At 40.1% G+C, this 18,659-nt stretch overlaps 1 long non-coding RNA gene across 2 annotated transcripts in view; it reads left to right on the forward strand.

Moving 5' to 3' along the window:
* Positions 1–1,221: 1,221 nt before the first annotated feature.
* Positions 1,222–18,659, forward strand: part of LOC138045669 (uncharacterized) — a 161,291-nt gene continuing 143,853 nt past the window's right edge. The window contains exons 1-2 of one of the 2 annotated variants that reach the window (XR_011131642.1): positions 1,222–1,270; positions 3,808–4,030. This is a non-coding gene — a long non-coding RNA (uncharacterized lncRNA). Of the gene's footprint in view, positions 1,271–3,800; positions 4,031–18,659 lie in introns of both variants that reach the window. The other variant, XR_011131643.1, reaches the window with a different exon arrangement.

Here is an 18,659-nt window from a genome sequence, read left to right on the forward strand (position 1 = left end):
CCTTGTAGGCGGCAGCTTCTTCTTGAGTTGCGAGTGGCTCTAAATCTTCGTCATGGGGTACGAAACTGGCCTCACTTTCCTCGAAAATCGCACTACTCCTGTCTGAACTCAACTCCGAACCGTCCTCTGACGAAAAAGACGGAGATCTTGAAGAAAAAAATATTTCTTCTTACTCTATTTACTAAAAACCATGCAGAAAGACTTCGCTGGATGATGAGATGAAGTCATGGAGGGAACGCCGCTTGACAAAATTGTGGCCTCAAGTACTTGTCGTTCGAGTAATGGCGGGCTAAATTTGTACACTTTCGGGCAGCCTTTACAGATGTAAATCATCGTCAGGTTAGCTGTGGACACCTTTTTTTGTGAACTTTAGAGTCTACTCTTTAACTAATGGTAAAAAAAATCGAGTAAAAAACCCCACTGATTTTCGTCGCAGAAGCACTTTAATTAAATCGTAAAGGCTGGAGAAAATTTATCTTTTATAGACCGAATGCATAAATGGCGGCCGAAAAACATTCTTTTGTTTAGGTGCTAATTAGCCTCACTAGCCTCATTTGCATGGATAAAATACAAAAGAAAGGTTGCTTGAGAGCGAGGCTAGTGAGTCTAATTAGCACATAAACGATACATTTTTGGCCGCCATTTATGCATTCGGTCAATTAAAGGCTGTGTAAAAGTGATACAAACTTCTCCTACCGAAGAATGTTTCTTTCAATGGCCTGCACCACAGTAGTGTAACTCGCTCAGATACGGCTGCAAAGCATTTGCATAAATTTTGCATATTGGAAATAGAGAGTTTGTATGGGAATGGCACCTTATTAAAAATGACGGATTTTACGATGAAATGATATATGAAATGGATCATATATGAACTGCGGATATGAAATCAAGTGAAGTTATGATCTTCTTTGTAATTGTGTAGAGAAGCTCAGTTGGTTAGAGCGTCGCACGCGCACCGGTATCGCGAGGTTTATTCGGGTTCAAACCCCGTCGAAGTGCTGAACTTTTCAGGATTCTTTACGCAATTGCAAAAATTGCGTTCATAACTGCGAAGATCATAGCTTTACTTAATGACGGATTTGATGCAAATGAGGCGGGTACCTCATTAACGTCCGCCATTTTGTTTTGGAGGGAAGCAGTCCACAAAAATTTTTTTGTGACCACTTTTTAAGACGGAGCTTAGTAACCGTCTGCTTTTGTCACGGACGTGACCTGCGCCCTAGTGATATTAGTAACTGACAAAAATGGCGGCGGGGTCGCTATTTACTGGGTTGCCTATGGCAATCCCAGTCGGAAAATGGGTAGATTTCCGTTTTCTTTTTTTTAGTATTTTTTTCCGTGTCGGTAAAAGTCTTGCCTGTCACTCCCCTGCTAAGTGGTGTCTTTGTGCATAGAGTCTTCTGAGCGTATTTTGTTAGGTTTGAGGGGGCTGGGGTAATGCGTAGCTTGCTCTGTACAATTAACCTGTAATGCCGTCGGAAGTCATTGTAACGCGAATGGCGTTTTAGTACATATTTAAAGAAAAAATACCCATATAGAGCTCAAGAATGGAACGTCACGACAGGCGGTGAAACATAAAGATCTGGAATCTTAAAAGCGACGAGTAATGGACTTTGACAGCGTGAATCTTTCGCCCGTCGAGCCGAAATCAAAATGAGCTGTACTTTTAATATTTCGCCAAGGTGGTGTTACGTACAACACTGAAACCAAATGGAAATTTCTCTGGTAACTTACGGGTGCAACAAAGACAGAGAAGGAATCGAACACCACAAGTAGATCTGTGATCTCTGTTGTGTCTCACAGTGTTTACTGAAGTCGCATCTATTTAAAGTTTGCCCGTTTGTCTGGCAAGTAACATTCATTTTGTACTCAACTCTGCAAAGGTTAAAAAAAATTGGAAATGTGACAGTGAAAAATTATTTGAATGAAAGCTTGTTGTCTCTTTTGTGCTTTATTATGTACGGTCAAGGTTCTTTCGAAAAGGGTTTATGTGAATTGTAAGAAAGATATTTAATTGCATATGCTTTGTGATTGTGTGTTTCGCTTGCACGCACGCAACTGAAATAGGAAGGGTTTCTTGCCTCTTATAGCAAATATGTTGCTTGTTTCGATAAATATTTCGCTGGAAAATATTTCTGTGAAATTTCCAGCTTTTGTAAAGTTATCACGTTGTGTAATTTTCGAGCTTAGCAAATTTGCAGACATGTGTTGAAATGTGATACGGGGAGAATTTTTGTGGTAACGCATAAGTCACGAAAATAAACAGGTCTGTTGGAAGCGTGCTTCAGCTTCAACAAAATGACCCCCAAAATCGGCAAAAGATTGTGACGCCGATGAATAATAAAGTAGCTACTATTACCAAAACGATGGAATTACCTGGTGATAAATAACCTTGTCTTGGAGAGTAAATTTTTGACTTTCCAGAAACAATGGTCAACCTCTGAGAGTTGGGCGATTGTGATCTTTGTGTTGAATTCGCACATTTCTTGTCAAAATTTATAAGAATTGAAAGAAAAAGAAAACTAACAAAAACAAAAACCTGGTATCTAAGCATCATTTAACACAGATGCTTCACTGTTTCGCGAGTAAACATGCCGCGGTAACTTGATCACTGCGCCCGCTGAATTCGATGTGCAATTTACTCGGTGCAGCCAAAAGTACAATTACAACAAAACAACTAAAATCTCCCAAAATGTTTTTCGCTGCTGGTAACTTTTAATGTTATTTTCATGTCGTAAATTTTGTTACCGATGACAAAATATTATATTCTCGATCGACCGTCCTGAAACTTCCTTCTGCTCTTCTTAAAAACTGTGTATCCATATTTATTTACTTTTACATCAATAATTTTTTTGCCTAAGGCAAACTAACAAAATCTGTATCTTGCCTGGTTCGCATTTGATAGCATTAAAATATAATTTTCGGTCCAATGCTTCTGTTACTGAATGATACATTTCTTAGGTCGCCCATCCAGTTACTAACCCTGCCGGACATGATTTAACTTTAGGTTTCAACTTTCGGTTACAAAGCTGTCAGATGCAGTCAGTGCACGCTTACACTTGTGGTGGAAAGAAGTTGCATGATCAACAAGTCAGCCCAGAAGCCAATGTTTCTCGATTCCCTTTTATTTTCTTCAATCTATCTGGGTTCAGTACTTTGCTAGTAACCACATGTCTTCTCAAGGGGCTATTTATCTAAGACTTCTACCATGGCGCTACAATGATAGACAATACCAAAACAATATCGTGTACTGTTAGACCTACATATTACGCAAAGACAACTGTCAACATGTCATCCCAGAAGACAATGTTTTTCACTTCCCATTTATTTTCTTCAATCTTTCTGGGTTCAGTACTTTGCTAGTAACCACATGTCTTCTCAGGCTATTTACCCAAGACTTCTACCATGGCACTACAATGATCGACAAAACCAAAACAGCACTGTTAGAGCTACATATTACGCAAGGACAACTGGAATCTCCTGGAAGACAACACACAGCTCAGTTGACATTAAGGAATAAATCGCTGTGTTACTTCACTACCACACGTAAGCAATGTTTTAAAGAGGACAGGAATTTCTTCTTTCTGACAAATGATTAATTAATAGGCCGGTAGCCAGGTTTTTAACCTCAGAAAAGGATATGTTTTGTTGTACGTACGTGTGAGGACTTGTGAGCAAAAGAAACTCTGCTGGTATGACTTCTGGGTGACCCATTAAATGGTCTTAATGACCCCCCAACTTGAAAAAAATTGCCTGGAACGCTGCACGTACCACAGGCAACCCACTGTACCCTCACGGAGGGTCCAGTTGTGCATTCTTCTGGGGAAAGAATAGCTCTCTGCTGATTTGGATTCGCATTATTCTGGAGAATTGTGCTTTAAAGTGTGCAACCTGGAATAAAGCAAGTGTTTCAAGGGCAACAGACATTGTTTCATGGGTACAAAGGAAAGAATGTGGCGACGGGAAAGTTAAAATGATCACAAAATATGTTCACAACACAACAAGAGATCATTTTGGGACCACTTTGAAGGTGAGGAATTAATTTTTCTAATCAGTAATATGGAAAGAGACTAACGTCATTTATTAATGTTGTAAATTTGAACGTTTTCTTATGAGCAAAGTGTTTAATTTTCTAATTAAAGCAAGCTGTTGGCCCTCTTTAGTTAGACTACGTACAAATCTCCTTTGAAAGGTTCAGCATCTAATTTCTCCTAACAGTATCATGGATTGATTAAACGTACAGTGCTACGTTATGAGAATAAGTAAAATCATTAGCTATGAAGAAATCTTTTGATAGCTTTCTTTCTTAGCTTAATTGCAAGTCAAGGATATTTGTTTACTTCTTACAGTGTATTTTACTGCTTTCTATTTTTAGTCATTGTTATAATTTTCCAATATTTGGAGCTTTAATATGAAGAGCCTTATTGATCCCTGATACAAAAAGTAATTTCCCACCTTTTATTCATCAATACAAACTAAGTTAATTATATGTACAATATAACTGAAAATGCTATCATGATAATAAATTATTAACTCTAGAATGCTTTGCATGAATTCTTTGTATAACCAACAATGTTATTAGTATTATAAAATGTCTATATTTGTTTAACATTTCCTTTCCTTGTACATGTACAAACCATAGATAATTACATAGTTCACTTCCTCTCTAGATTAGCTTTTGCCAATTGTGGGATAGTGTGATAGATAGTTCTTTTAATAAAATGCCTATGAAGTGAAATTTTTTTTAATTTGCTCTGTTCTAGGATAAGAATTGGTGTTTTTACAAGCACTCAAAGTTGCACATTTTGTTCTTTTAAATTTAAAGTGAGAAGTATTACTTTTTAACACATGACTCCGAGGTGTGGGACTTAACATATTTTACTCTCAGACTGTCTAACACCAGACGATCTTACTTGTCAATGGGCGGTCCAGGGCGGTTCAGGTGACAGTGGTATCAGATTAAATTAAATTTGTTATTGTCATTTATATTCCTGACTCAATTAGTTTACCAACTATTTAGTTGTCCCAAACTCTACACACACAACAATAGTACCTCAAGTATATTTGTTCTTTCTTCTCCCTAAAACGTTTCCCCTTTTATTGTTTAATAGAAATTGTATTCGATTCTTTTCTATTCTACAATATGCATTATATGTATTACACGATTTTGTTGTAACACTACTGTATAAATTATCCTAACTTTTACATTGTATGTACATGATTTATTCTCTGAGTTAAAATTAATAGAAATTGACTTGACTTGACTTGGCTTTCTAAAAATACATGCAAATCCAAGGGACTGGGTCAACGTTTATTGAATAACAAAAGCTTCTGACATTATTTTGTGTGCAGAGGTTTCCTTCACTCATTGTTTGCACCCAAAGCTCAGGGTTTTCTTTAAGGTTTTAAGCAGCTGGAGTTTTTTGCAAAGTAGACGGTTGTGGGTCCGAAGGCTAAAGCCCATCGCTTCTAGGGGGGTCCGGGGGCATGCTACCCTGGAAAATGTTTGAAAACTGAATGCCAGAAAATACATTTCCTGGCATTTTGGGCCATGAAACTCAGACATTAGAGGGATAAATCAAGCTGCAATAATTTGCTAAGTATCATTTCTCCATTAGAGACGATTAGTAAAAAAATGTGGGCACCCGAAAATCCCAGACACGCGAAATGTTCTCTTCCGGTTGCCGTCCGCGTCTCAAAAACGCGCGTGCTTAAGCTCACTAGGGATCTTGAGCACACAAGGTTTTTGAGACGCGGACGGCAAGCAACCAGAAGTAAACATTTCGCATGTCAAGACAGTAGTGTCTCCTAGAGTTTTAAACTAATCAACTGTAATAGTGAAAAGATACTTAAAAATAGAAATGTGGTAGTGTCAAAAGAAGCAAAAGAGAAAACAGCTCACTTCCGGTTGCCGTCCACGTCTCAAAAGCGTCTCGTGCTTACGCTCCTTATTAGGGAATTAGCGAGTTTAAGTGCGCACGTTTTTGAAACGCTGGCGAGAACCGGAAGAGAATATTTCGCATGCCAGGGCAGTGGTGTCCTCCAGATTTTTATACTAATCATCTCTAATGGAGAAAAGATGTAAATGTGGTTGTGTGAAGACAAGTTAAAAGGGAGACCGCTCACTTACGGTTGCCATCCCTATTAAGCTTCTACGGCAACGGAAACGTCACTTCAAAACAGATCTTTATGATTATTCCATCTTGTTTTCGTTGTACAATATGAGCGAGTCATCCAAAAAATCTGCAGTGCTGCGTCGATAAGGAGTGAACTCCTTTGAAGCCTGGTTTTCACTAGCGACGCAAGTACAAGCCCAAGCATAAGTAGCTTATGCTAAGTGAAAACGAACGTCGACATAAGCGTCAAAAATCAACCGCGGAATCCGCCATTTTGTTCAAATGCTCAGACGCCGGGAATCTGGAGCAAGTGCTTCAATTGACCAGACATAGCAAATTCCTTGTGCTTATGCTGTGTTTCGTTTTCACACAACGCAAGCGAACGCAAGCATGCAGAAGCGCAAACACAAGGAAATGGAAATATTTTGATCCTTGTGCTTGCGTCAACCCCGTTTTCACGATGAAATAAGCGCTCTTACGTTTGAACTTGTGCTAGTGCTTGCGTCGCAAGTGAAAACCAAAAAGGCTTGAGCATCAGCCCTTCGCTCTGACGGTCATGGAAAGTCATGGAAAATTATAGTTACGTGTGGTACGTAAATTATTGCAGAAGTGGAAGCAAGGACAAAATAAACTGCAGACGAGTTATGTCAGAAAATACCCCAAAGACAAGGATGATTTCGAAACTGGCAGCTAGGTAAACTTTAGGTCATGGAAAACTGCAAAAAGTCAGGGAAAATGAAAAGGTTTAAGTCATGGAATTGGAAAAACTCTTAAGAGTACAAACCCTGACAGGCCAAGTTGTTCGGTTTGTGATAAAGCACCACGGAACTTGGCCAGATTACTACGTTCAACAAAACAATCATTTTGTGATAGGGGGCCAAGCAAAATGGGCGCTCAGAATTGAGTATTGTGCATGTTCCAAAATGGTCGTAAGTGAAAACCAGACTTTTCTCAATTGCAACCTGTTACCGATAAGCTCATCTGCTAGTTGTGACACCAAACTATATCACATGATTTGTCATGTGAACATGGGATTCTCATTATTTTACCGCGCAAAATTCTGTTCAAGAGACCCATAAACGATTTGAAAGATAATCACAAAAAAGTGAATCTTGCTAAATACGGAGTTTAAGATCTACGACGCGACAATAACGAAAACATCATTTTAAATTGCAAGTTCGGGTTAATTAATTTTTTTTCGTGATTATGTCTGTTTGTCTAACTTCTAAAACCTAGCTCAACTTTCCAGGAACTGAGTAGGAGGTGCGGTGTTGAAGTTACGGCAGAAAATTCAAATTCGCTGCCTTGTTTTCACGTTCTTCGTAAAGGCCGGGACACACTAGGCGATAAGTAGCTGCGACACGTCGCGTGGACAAGTCGCCGCAACAAATCGCCTTGTGTGACACAGTTAATTTCATGAAGATCATTGTCGCTGCGGCAGAATTTTGTCGCCGTGATCAGTCGCACGAATTCAAAGCAGTTTGAATTCGTGCGAGTTATCGCAGCGACAAAATTAGCGAAAGCAGCGTTGTCGCATCGTGTGTACACTTCTGGCAACAAGTCGCTGCGACGAAATCTTAATGAACCAATGAGAGAGCGTGATATGCTCAGCCATATTGAATTAGAAAACTAGTTCACATTCCCTCTCATACGAGACCCACGTGGCAGGCTCGAAAAGGCGGCTGGGAAGTCGAGTTTTCAAAGTATTGACAGCAAATTTTCTGGTACAAAACCTCCGATCACTACCCCCAACAGAATGTCCAGAGGATCGTCGGTACGAACGCTTGTTTATGAAAACCGCCAAGGCGATAAAAGTGTTAACCTCAATGGAACATCGTTTAGGCTAGAACCCTCAGCGTGGCAAGCAGAACAGAATCACTGTCCCCACGGCCTTGCACCATTTCATTCACGTTTCCCACATCTTAAAGCGAGTTCTCTTCCTTCCAGCTCCATGAGACAAAGATGGAGTGAAACGGCAACGCCTCCTTGGCAACGATACAGAGTTTTCTGTCATGCATTTCGACCAAACAACTCGCCCCAGAGCGTCGTGTGCCGGAAACGTTACCCCAATGGGTATAAAAGACCAAAGTTTGCGTCCACCACAGAGCTTGAGTACTACATTCATGTTGTATCCGAAACGTATGTGTGAATGAGATATGTATGTGTGAATAAACTTGGTTAAACTTGGAACGAAGAAAATTCTGTACTGTGTTTGCCGCTATGGCTATAGCAGTTTAAAAGCGCATTTCTTAGAGAATCCGGGAGGGTAACAGTGGAAGTAGCAGCTCTTAGTTCAGACGCATATCTATGTAAACCCTGATACAGTTTAACTGTTACCCTAATTAGTTTTTTGTCTGAATTATAGGAAGACCTTTCTATGTAAGTACAGATTAGCTCATTTCAAGTCACAAACTTGCAAACAACGGGAAATAATGTACAAAAGTTTTTACGCGCATGTGGAAAGACGGTGTATTGCTCAGGAAAAGTTTTACCGATGACGCTATCCGGATAGTTATCCCCTATAAAGATCAGGATGCTGCAGTGTCTGTCAAACGACAACTTAGAGATCTTAGCAGCAAGGTGCAAAAGACCATTCAACCCGTGTTTACTAGCCGCAAGCTCAAGTAAACAAGTCCCAAGCCTAACATCGTAACCCAGCAATGCGTTGTTTATTTATTCAAGTGTGACCTGCGCGATGCAGGTTATGTCGGGTACACAAAGGGCTACCTTCACGCGCGCGTTGAGGGACACCGTCAAAAGGCGTCATCTATTTACAGGTATTATTGCAAAGAACATAACACTGCTATTCCGAACAATTTCTTAGCCCGCTTCAATGTAATGTGTGGCTTGCCGGAAGGAAAGTACTCGCTAAAGATCAGCCTACCGAGGTCCTACGCGTTTTTAATAGGGATGAGTTGAAGACGATCTCCGGTTGACACATTTTCCTGGGAACTAGCTCTACTATGATTCATAACCAGGCTTGGATCGTATTAAGCCGTGGATTCTTTGGTCAGTTCCCTTAGAGTGGTTTTCATCCTACTTAAGTGGGCGCACGCAACCTATCATATCTAATTCTCTCCCTGTGGATTTTGGTGTTCCCCAAGAGTCAATCCTTGGACCTCTTCTCTTCTGTTTATATGTTGCGCCCCTCCAAGATATGGTTGCTGCGAAACCTCAACTCCATAATCTATGCTGACAACTCGCAAATTTATATTGCCATAAAACCCAACAACAATCCATCCTCGGAATTAGCTACTCTGTGGAATTGTGTTAATGGACTGGAACACTCAAAACATGTTGCTATGTAACCCTGGAAAAACAGAAGTTACCCAATTTACCTCTCGCTTTGTTCGTAATCCTGTCCTTTCTCTATTTTCATTTGGTAACACGATAATTGAACTGTCTGATGAGGTAAGGGACTTAGGTATAATACTAGACAAGGAACTTAATGTAAGACGGCATGTTAATGATACTTGCTAAAAAGCTATTCGGCAATAAGATCAATTAGTCTAATCAGAAAGTACATGTCCCAAAGTAATCTTAAACGTAATTTAAGTGCTTTTGTGATTTCCCGCGTCGATTATTGCAATAGTATTCTCTATGGACTTCCTACGGTTGAGTACGAAAAACTAGAACGGGTTCAGAATATCGCAACTCGTTTAGTCACAGGAAGCAGTCGGAGAGACCATATTACCCCAGTGCTTAAGAACCTGCATTGGCTTCCTGTAAGGTCAGGCATAACTTTTAAGATTTAACCTATAAAATTCTGAATGGACAATTGCCTTGCTATCTTACTTCGCTGATCAGTTCTTATAAACCAGTTCGTTCTTTACGTTCTTCCGATCATTTACTTTTACAAGTTCCGAACGTCATGACAGCCACTTACGTCACAGAACCCTCTCTTATTGCGCCCCGAAGCTATGGAATAGTCTGCCTAAATCTCCAAAAACGTCTAAGACTGTAACTATTTTTAAGAAGAAACTTAAAACGTTTCTTTTTTGTGATTATTTTCACTCTTAGGCAGTTACATAATTTTACTTAGTTAGTTTTTCGTTACATAAGATTGTAAATATAATTGAGTTTTATAGCTTACCACTGTAAGCGCACTGAGAGTTTTAAATACGCTGACAAATACTTTGTTGTTGTTGTTGTTGTTGTTGTTGTTATTATTATTATTATTATTATTATTAGAGGTTTCCGGTTCTTTTAAGAAACGCACGCTTGCAGCTGAGGCCTCCAGTGTACAATGAACGTCGTTCGTACTTTGGGGGGTGGGGAAGGCTTGTTATAAAAGTACAATTTGCCAGTGATAACAACTGAACAAGACAGGTTTACTGCGCTGGCATGTGCCTGCCAATTTCAACCTCCTGTTAAGGAAGGCTTATTGACGGAAAAAATGAAGGGAAGAGTTTCTTAATAAGTCCACCTTGAGATATGTGCTTTTTAATGCTTTTTTATGTTTTAGCGACGAGGGTTTGGCGAGATTGAGTGCACAACCTGGATTCGTCATTTCAAATCAGAGTTAGTCTAGTTAATTTTCGACTTACATCGTTAGATGTAGCTGTAAATTGCTCCTCCAAGTCTTAGTTTTCTTCTAAAATATAAAAAGCCACCTTAAAGTCGTTACCAAAAGGAAATAACTCATCTCTTCCAGCCGCTATCTTGGTTTGTTGAGCACGGACAGAGTCACGTGACTTGCACATTGAACATCAGAAAGCACTCTATTGTTTGACTCTTTGAAGTTCGCCGACTATCCTTACCAGTCCTCTCTACTAACTCTGTTCAAATGCACTTAAACTTTGCTTTGGGAAAAACGCTAAGGCAAAAAGCGACAGTGCTATATCTTTTCGCCTATGGAAACTTTCATGACTAAACAGCTCAAGCAATCAATAACAGTTCGCAAGTCAAGGATGTATCCTGCTGCAGTGAAATCTTCTTCAGGATTTTGTTTATATCGGAAATTTAATGATATTTGATGTGCATCCTGGGAAACCTTTTACCCAGAACTTGGCACCTTAATTCTCCCGCCCCAGCTCAGAAATCAAGGCAGAGGTCCTGGGAACGAAAAAAAATTAGGAGCCACTGTATTTAATTAATCGAGTAAATGTGTCTTCCACCAGCCAATTATGCTACATGTCAAAATACCGAGAATTACTCATCAAATGTGAGAGACGAATGTTTCTTTCATTCCCAATCATTTTTATTTGCCATTAATAGACAATGAGCGTTCATTGATTCGAGCTTAACATTCACCCCAACGAATGATTCTCTCCCTTGTACATGCATCTCTTTGCCATTCTTTACTATTCACGCTCAGCGTACAGTTGTAAAGTCCTCTTTTAATTTCTCTGATACAATCTTATTGCCCTCGCTGTCTTCCCTTCTTGCGTCCTTATGGCCTGTTAAAGTCGGTTTTATGGCTGGATAGGTCGAGAGATGGTATAAACTGTTTCCTCTTTGCAAGCATAGTTTGCGAAGATAGAAACAAAACTGTAAAATAAAGACTAAAATGAATGAACAAATAAATAGCTGTGTAGCTTAAGTAGCTTTAAATACCGACCGTCGGCCTCGGGTTTGTTAGTTGAATTACTGTTACGAGTTATCGACGTTAAATATGGTCGCGTCGCACTTTACTTTATGTTACTTTAAATAAATAATAAAAGGAAAATCAATCTGGGTAGGAGTTTACGCAACACATATGCTTTAATTTTGATCGTCTGTGTCAAAGTTGTTTAATACAATCAACTTTTATCGGTACACTGCCAAAAGAATCTAAAACATTTGACAATTTCCTTTCATCTATACCAAAGCGCTTGCTATGCAAACGCGAAGAGAAATAGAGGCTCTTAAAAGAGAAGTCGTTTTAAAGCTTAATTGATCCAATATTATTATGATAGTAGGAGAATTTTGAAATGTAGTATAGACAACTCACAAATAAGACTATACAAAATGTTGGTATGGATGAAACTAATAATTTTTCCGTTCTTGGCGAGATGATAAAGGTTCTACATGGGTGGCATGATGTTTTCAAAGGTTGCAGCATTTTTGTTGTATTACCCTCAACTAAAGATGGTCCAATGTCCAATATACTCTCAATAGAATGACACGGTCTTTTCAAACTACCACTGTTTTCCATGCAGGTCTCTCTTCTGATATCAAGCTTACTAGCAGCATTTGTTTGTAACGCTAATTCGTATAAATACACAGGTGATTGACCTTTATCACGCGGCGGCCATTTTGGAGTCCGTGGGGAATAAAGGCTTCGTCTTTGCATTGTCTTTGCCCGTCCAGCCTCACACTGAATGAGTGGTTCGACGGGCAAAATCTTCTGTTTGGACATTGAGTGATATGGGGCTATTATACAAAATCGCGCGCTCTCATTGGCTCGCTATCTCGGATTATCAGCCGATAATCACCTCGACGGACAAAATGGCTGCCAGTAGTTGTTTTGCCACTGTAAGTGAAGATGGTTTCGCGTTGAAATTTTTTTTTTTCGCTTTTTTGAAATAATCACCTGTGTATTTATACTAAAACAATTATTCGACTCAGGCTCAGTTATTATCGGTGAATATTCACCTCGACTTCGTCTCGGTGAATTTTCACCGATAATCACTTAGCCTTTCTGCGAATAATTGTTAAATAACCGGAATCTCAATGTTCAGGTTGTTTTTAAACAAAAATCGTAATCTTTGAGCTTGATTAACAATATCCTTTTTTAGCTTTAGCTTACCTTACAGTCCATGGCCCTTTTTGGCCGCTTTGGAAAGGACTAATAAAGGCCCCACTCTGAATGGAAGTCAGTGTTTATAGCATCAATATTGCTCTTAGGAACACGAACATAACTTTTCTTCTGGCCATGATCCCTTCTTTCAATACTAATCGTTGTGATAGCACTCTGGCTTATAAAATAACGTCCACGAATCGTTATTTACATACATAAAGTTTCAAGTGTTTGAATGCCTTTCAAAAGGGCCTCCCTCATTTTCCTCTACGCTTGAGGTTTTAGCATAGCAACAGCATTAATTTTTGTGTGCAACAAAATCACACGGTGTCTTTTAATTGCAATACCAGGAAGATTTAATTGTTGTTGTGTTAGCGCCGAGGAAGCTCTCAAAGGATGCACAATTCACGTAATGATTCCATTCGTTTGCGGAAATTTGATATCAGAGAGTTCTCCTTCGATACGGCCAGCTTCATCAGCACTTTTATGACTTTTACACAATGGCTGGATCTTGCTATATATTGCTTGCATAAATTGATTGCCCTTTGTGGACTCATCATGTACTTGACTGTACAGGCTCACACTATTTTTTTTTTTAATCTCCATTTGAAAACGCTTTTATTTTGTCTGCCAAAAAAGGTTTTTAATTCAGTTTTAACTTCAAGAAACTAAGGCTATACTCCAAGTCCCTCTCACTTTAGAACCTACAGTGTCTACACTGACTTAACAAACGGATTAATGATCGAATTAAACGTTATTGATTTTGCGTATGTTGCTAGGGTTGCTAGCTGAAACCAGTGCTGACTGAGCGTATTAATAGTATTGATCATCATTTCGTTGCATGGGGAATACGTACTTGGAGCTAACTTCTAATTGCTTGTTGATTGGCTAAAAACATTAATTTAACTCTTTGACTCCCTAGATCTAAAACTTCATTCTCCTAACTACTTCCATAGATTTCTTCGTTAGCTGGTCATGAGAATTTGGCGCTCTATTAGGATCATACACTTCAGCTGATTATAATGTTCATTCTCAATACTTGTATGCCTGACAGCGTAATGGAATTGAATGGAGAATTGACATACTGATCAATCCCGTGAGTCAAATGGTTGAGGTGGCTCTCAAACTTCCAAAAAATCCAGCATTTGATACTTCCAACAAAGTTTCAAGTAGAATATTTGATCGAAAACTCAAAACTTTGCTAAATATTTGGGTAATGATTTGTGCTGGCTAAGTGTGGGATGATTAACGGTGAAACATGTACATATTGACATAAATGACAACAATGTTGGAAGGCGACGTATGAATAGATACAAACATGCTATAAAACCAGAAAAAGAGCAATTAACAACATTCGTTAGGGTTAAAAATTTCAACAAAAATGATGTGGTATAAATACGTGAGATCAATTGAAATTTAAGGAAATTACTTGATTTCTTAGTGATAAAGGTAGTGCCTTTGTTAAAAGATGGAACCCACTAGTTATTCTTTGATGGCACAAATGTATAGTAATGCGCTTGAGGAAAATATAAAGTTTCAATTTGCAGACTATATTAATTCTGTTCATGAAAAATTAAGAGTGGAAAAATACATTTCGGTCATGACAAATACCCAAAGTGCTTTTGTAAAAAAATGGCACAGGTTTCTCTAGTGGCATATTTTGGCGTTGTTAACTAACTTTTAGTCAAGTAAAGTGTTTTGATCTGTAAATCTGTAAAGTGTATTAAGGAAACCACCCACTTCCTCCAGTAGATACAACACTCGGAAGATTGGCAGGCTCTAGAGTTTTTTTTAAACTTGACGCGAACTCAGGATTCTGGCAGACAAAGCTAGCGTGGGAATCAAGACCGCTGACAACGTTCATCACACCGTGGGGCCGTTTTTGTTTCAATGTGTTGCCCTTCGGAAGCAGTTCTGGTTCTGAAAAATTCCAGAAGAATATGAATCTTATCCTCCAGGGATTGGATGGCGTGGAGTGCAACATAGACGACTGTTTAGTCCATGTCAAAGACCAGACTGAACACGCTGTACTTAAGCGTCTGGTCGAAGCTGGCGTGACACTCAACTTAAACAAATGCCAGTTCAGCACAGATAGAGTCAAGTTCCTGGGACACGCTATAAGCCTGAGTGGAATTGAGGCAGATCCTGAAAAGCTACAAGCAATTGTAGACCTACCGCCACCTCAAAACGTGCAAGAAGTGAGAACATTTCGTGGCATGGTGAACCAACTAAGCAAGTTTTAGGAGCACCTCGCTGACAAGACAAAGACCATCAGAGACCTTCTTCAAAAAGGAAACCAATGGACATGGGGAAGAGAGCAACAAAAAGCATTTGAGCAGATCAAATCTGACCTCACGCAGGCTCCAGTGCTGGCTCTGTAAGATCCAAACAAGGAAACCAAAGTGACAGCCGATGCTTCATCCTTTGGCCTAGGAGGGGTACTTCTCCAACTCCAACCTGACGACTCCTGGCGGCCAGTCTCATTCATGTCACGAGCGATGTTTCCCACCGAAACCAGATCTGCACAGATCGAAAAAGAAGCCTTTGCGCTCACTTGGGCGTGCGAACGATCCTGGGGATACATAGTGGGAAAATCAATCTCTGTGGAAACAGACCATAAACCCCTGGTGGCACTCCTGAGTACTCACACACTGGATCAACTTCCTCCGAGAATCCAAGGATTAATAATGCGACTGAGAAGATTCCACTTCAAGGAGATCAAGCATGTCCCCGGAAAGAAGATGTACGTAGCTGATGCGCTTTCAAGACTCCAAACGCTAAACCAAACAGTGAAGTCAACAATTGACGATGACGACATGCACGCACACATTGGAAGCGCGATCTCATCCCTGCCTGCCTCCGACACACGATTACAGCAGATCATGGAAGCACAGGAAGAGGATCCTGTTTGCAGGCAGATCAAAGTTTACTGCTGTGAGGGATGGCCTGACAAGTAATCATTAAACGATGCAATGAAACCCTATTGGTGAAGTAGGGGTGAGCTGTCTGTGGTGCAGAACTTTCTGCTCAAAGCATCCAGGATCGTAATCCCTTCCTCCATGCGTCTCGAGATACTTGACAAGATCCACGAAGGCCCTCAAGGGCCCGCTAAGTGCCGTGAGCGGGCCAAGAACTCTGTTTGGTGGCCAGGACTCAGCCGAGAAATCCAGGATCTGGTGCATCAATGCAGAGTTTGCGCTCTCCAGAGAGAAAACAAGCCTGAACCGGTTGTCACGACACCCTTACCCGACCGTCCCTGGCAAGTCGTAGCCACAGACGTCTTTGACCTGAAAGGTGTTGATTACCTATCGTTATAGACTACTTCTCTAGGTACGATGAAGTAGCAGCTATGCAGACCACCACAAAGTCAAGTGAGGTCATTACGGCACTTAAGTCTATATTTGCAAGACATGGGATCCCAGAGCAAGTGCGATCTGACAATGGTCCTCAGTTTGACAGTGCAAAATTCTCCTACTTTGCTAAGGAATGGGAATTCAAGCATAGCCCAAGTAGCCCTAGATTTCCCGAAGCAAATGGAGAAGTTGAGCGGGGATTTAGAACTGTGAAGATTCTTCTAACAAAGGAAAAAGACCCTGCTAAAGCATTACTCGCCTACCAATCAATACCACTAGCATGCAAGTTCTCCCCTGCCCAGTTGCTGATGGGATATAAAGTTGAAACACCGACCAGCACGATAAGAAGAAACCGTATTCACCTTACTCCAATGCCAAATCAGCAGGAGCAACATGAGCGGCCGACACCAATGGTGAGCCAAGTTCCCACAGAAGGCAAGGTAGCAACACCTGTTCGGAAGGACACTCCTGTTACTAAGGGAGACATTCAAATGCCCCCTGTAACACCCATTCTAGCCACTAGGCCCAAGAGAATTATAAGACCATCGTTGAAAGTAAGAGAAAATCTAGGTTTAGCTTGAGATTTCATTATGTTATAAGATTACGTAGATCATTTGTCAGACTTCTCGTGCTCTGTTCGTTTCCCTAGATACTCTTAAACCTTGGGGGGGGGGGGGGGGGGCCGCGGGGAGATGTTGTGTTAGCTTACATGAAGTATTGTTAAAGTTAGTTAAATGGCGTCTTGAAGTAAACACGTGTTGTTCATTGAAGACCACTGTAAGCCCAAATAACTCGACATCTACTAGTCGTTCTAGCATTGGAGCACCAATTGGGGACACTATAAACTGAAATTAACAATTAACGCAAATCAAATCAAATCAAATATTTGTTTGATCTGTCTGACTTGTCTTGTCTGTCTGTCTTATTTATTTATTTTTCTCTATATTAAAACCCTTTTCCGTACCTTAAGTTATGTAATCATGGTGACTCACATTTACGAAAATCGTTCAATTATAAGCGATTTTAAAAGCAGGAACAAATAAAAACTAGCTATTAGAAACTACGTTCTGGTGTCATCATACAACATTCTAAATCTGTTAGTCCGATGATAAGAAAGGCGTTGACTCGGCTTGTGGTTGGTTGCTTTTTGTCCCTCTCTCTGTTGTGATTCGCCAATCTTCGAGCAAGCTCTCTATTTGAGAATTCACGAGATGCCACACGCGAAAAGAAAGCGAAATCGTGTGGCACACGCTGTGTAATTTTGCTATATATAGAGCTCACAGGGAAGCAAGGGAATAACAAAGATCTCGATGGATAAGTCGCAGTATTCTGATTTTCCATAGTTATATGATTTGTCCTGCTTCCACGACATTTAGTTGTTTATTCACAAAACCAAAAAAAAATCAAATTGGGCCCACGGAAAGAGATTTCCTACTTCACAACATTGCCCCGGTTGTTTAAAATCCGTTTAACGCTAACCTTAGATTGAAACTAAGGAGTTTATTTCTCTACTCCCAAAAGTGCTCAGCTCTGACATTCGGCAACATTTTACATTGGAGGAAGCCAACCTCGAAACACAAAAATGAGCAAAAGAAACTTAAGTTAACGATAATCCCGGATTAAGTTAATCGGCTTTCGAACAATAATGATGAATAAAATCTACTTTCGTTGCAGCACATTGCACTTCATTTAGCCGACACAGGATGTCACCTTGATGCAATGACTCGTTTGCGTTCATCTGACAAACAAGAGAGACGTACTCGTGAACAAAAGGAAAGAAAAAGTACCGGACGCTGCCATGCAAGCCGAATAGAAAGTACTGCTTGCTATTATGAGCCACAAAAGGTAAGAAAGGGATAGGACATATACTATATCTTTATTATCTATTTATTCAAACGCTTTTCAGTGTTGGCTAAGATCTCTGCCACAATTATTCTAGTCATTCGACAAAACACGGTCCTCGTTTAAAAATACTGACATCATGCCTCGAGATGTTACTATGGCTATGGCTTTATTATACACCTTATTCCAAAGTGGCCGCCATTTTAGTTTTGTTTCCATGCAAATTGGCTCCTATGGCCTCGCTTTCAAACGTAAAATTCAAAGGAATATTTAACCTTGAACGAGGCCATAAGGGCCAAGTTGTATGCAAACAAAAGACTACTACAATGACGGCCATTTTGGAATAAGGTGTATAGCATTACTGTAGTATTTGACTGAGCAGAGATGGTGTAATGGTTAGAGCATTCGGCTTCCACCTTGGTGGCCCGGGTTCGATTCCCGGTTTCTGCGTCATATGCGGGGTTATTTGCATTGACGATTAAAATCGTCTGGCGTTAGACAGAGTAAAATCAATAAATGGCCACTGGGAGTTAAAGGGTTAATGGGGACATTAAGTAAACCCTTTAAGGCGCTTTTACACTGTGCAACTTTTTGTGCAACTTGTTTCGCAACGCCACGGCGAGATAA

Source organism: Montipora capricornis, chromosome 4 (assembly GCF_036669925.1).
Source record: "Montipora capricornis isolate CH-2021 chromosome 4, ASM3666992v2, whole genome shotgun sequence".
Lineage (NCBI taxonomy): Eukaryota > Metazoa > Cnidaria > Anthozoa > Scleractinia > Acroporidae > Montipora > Montipora capricornis.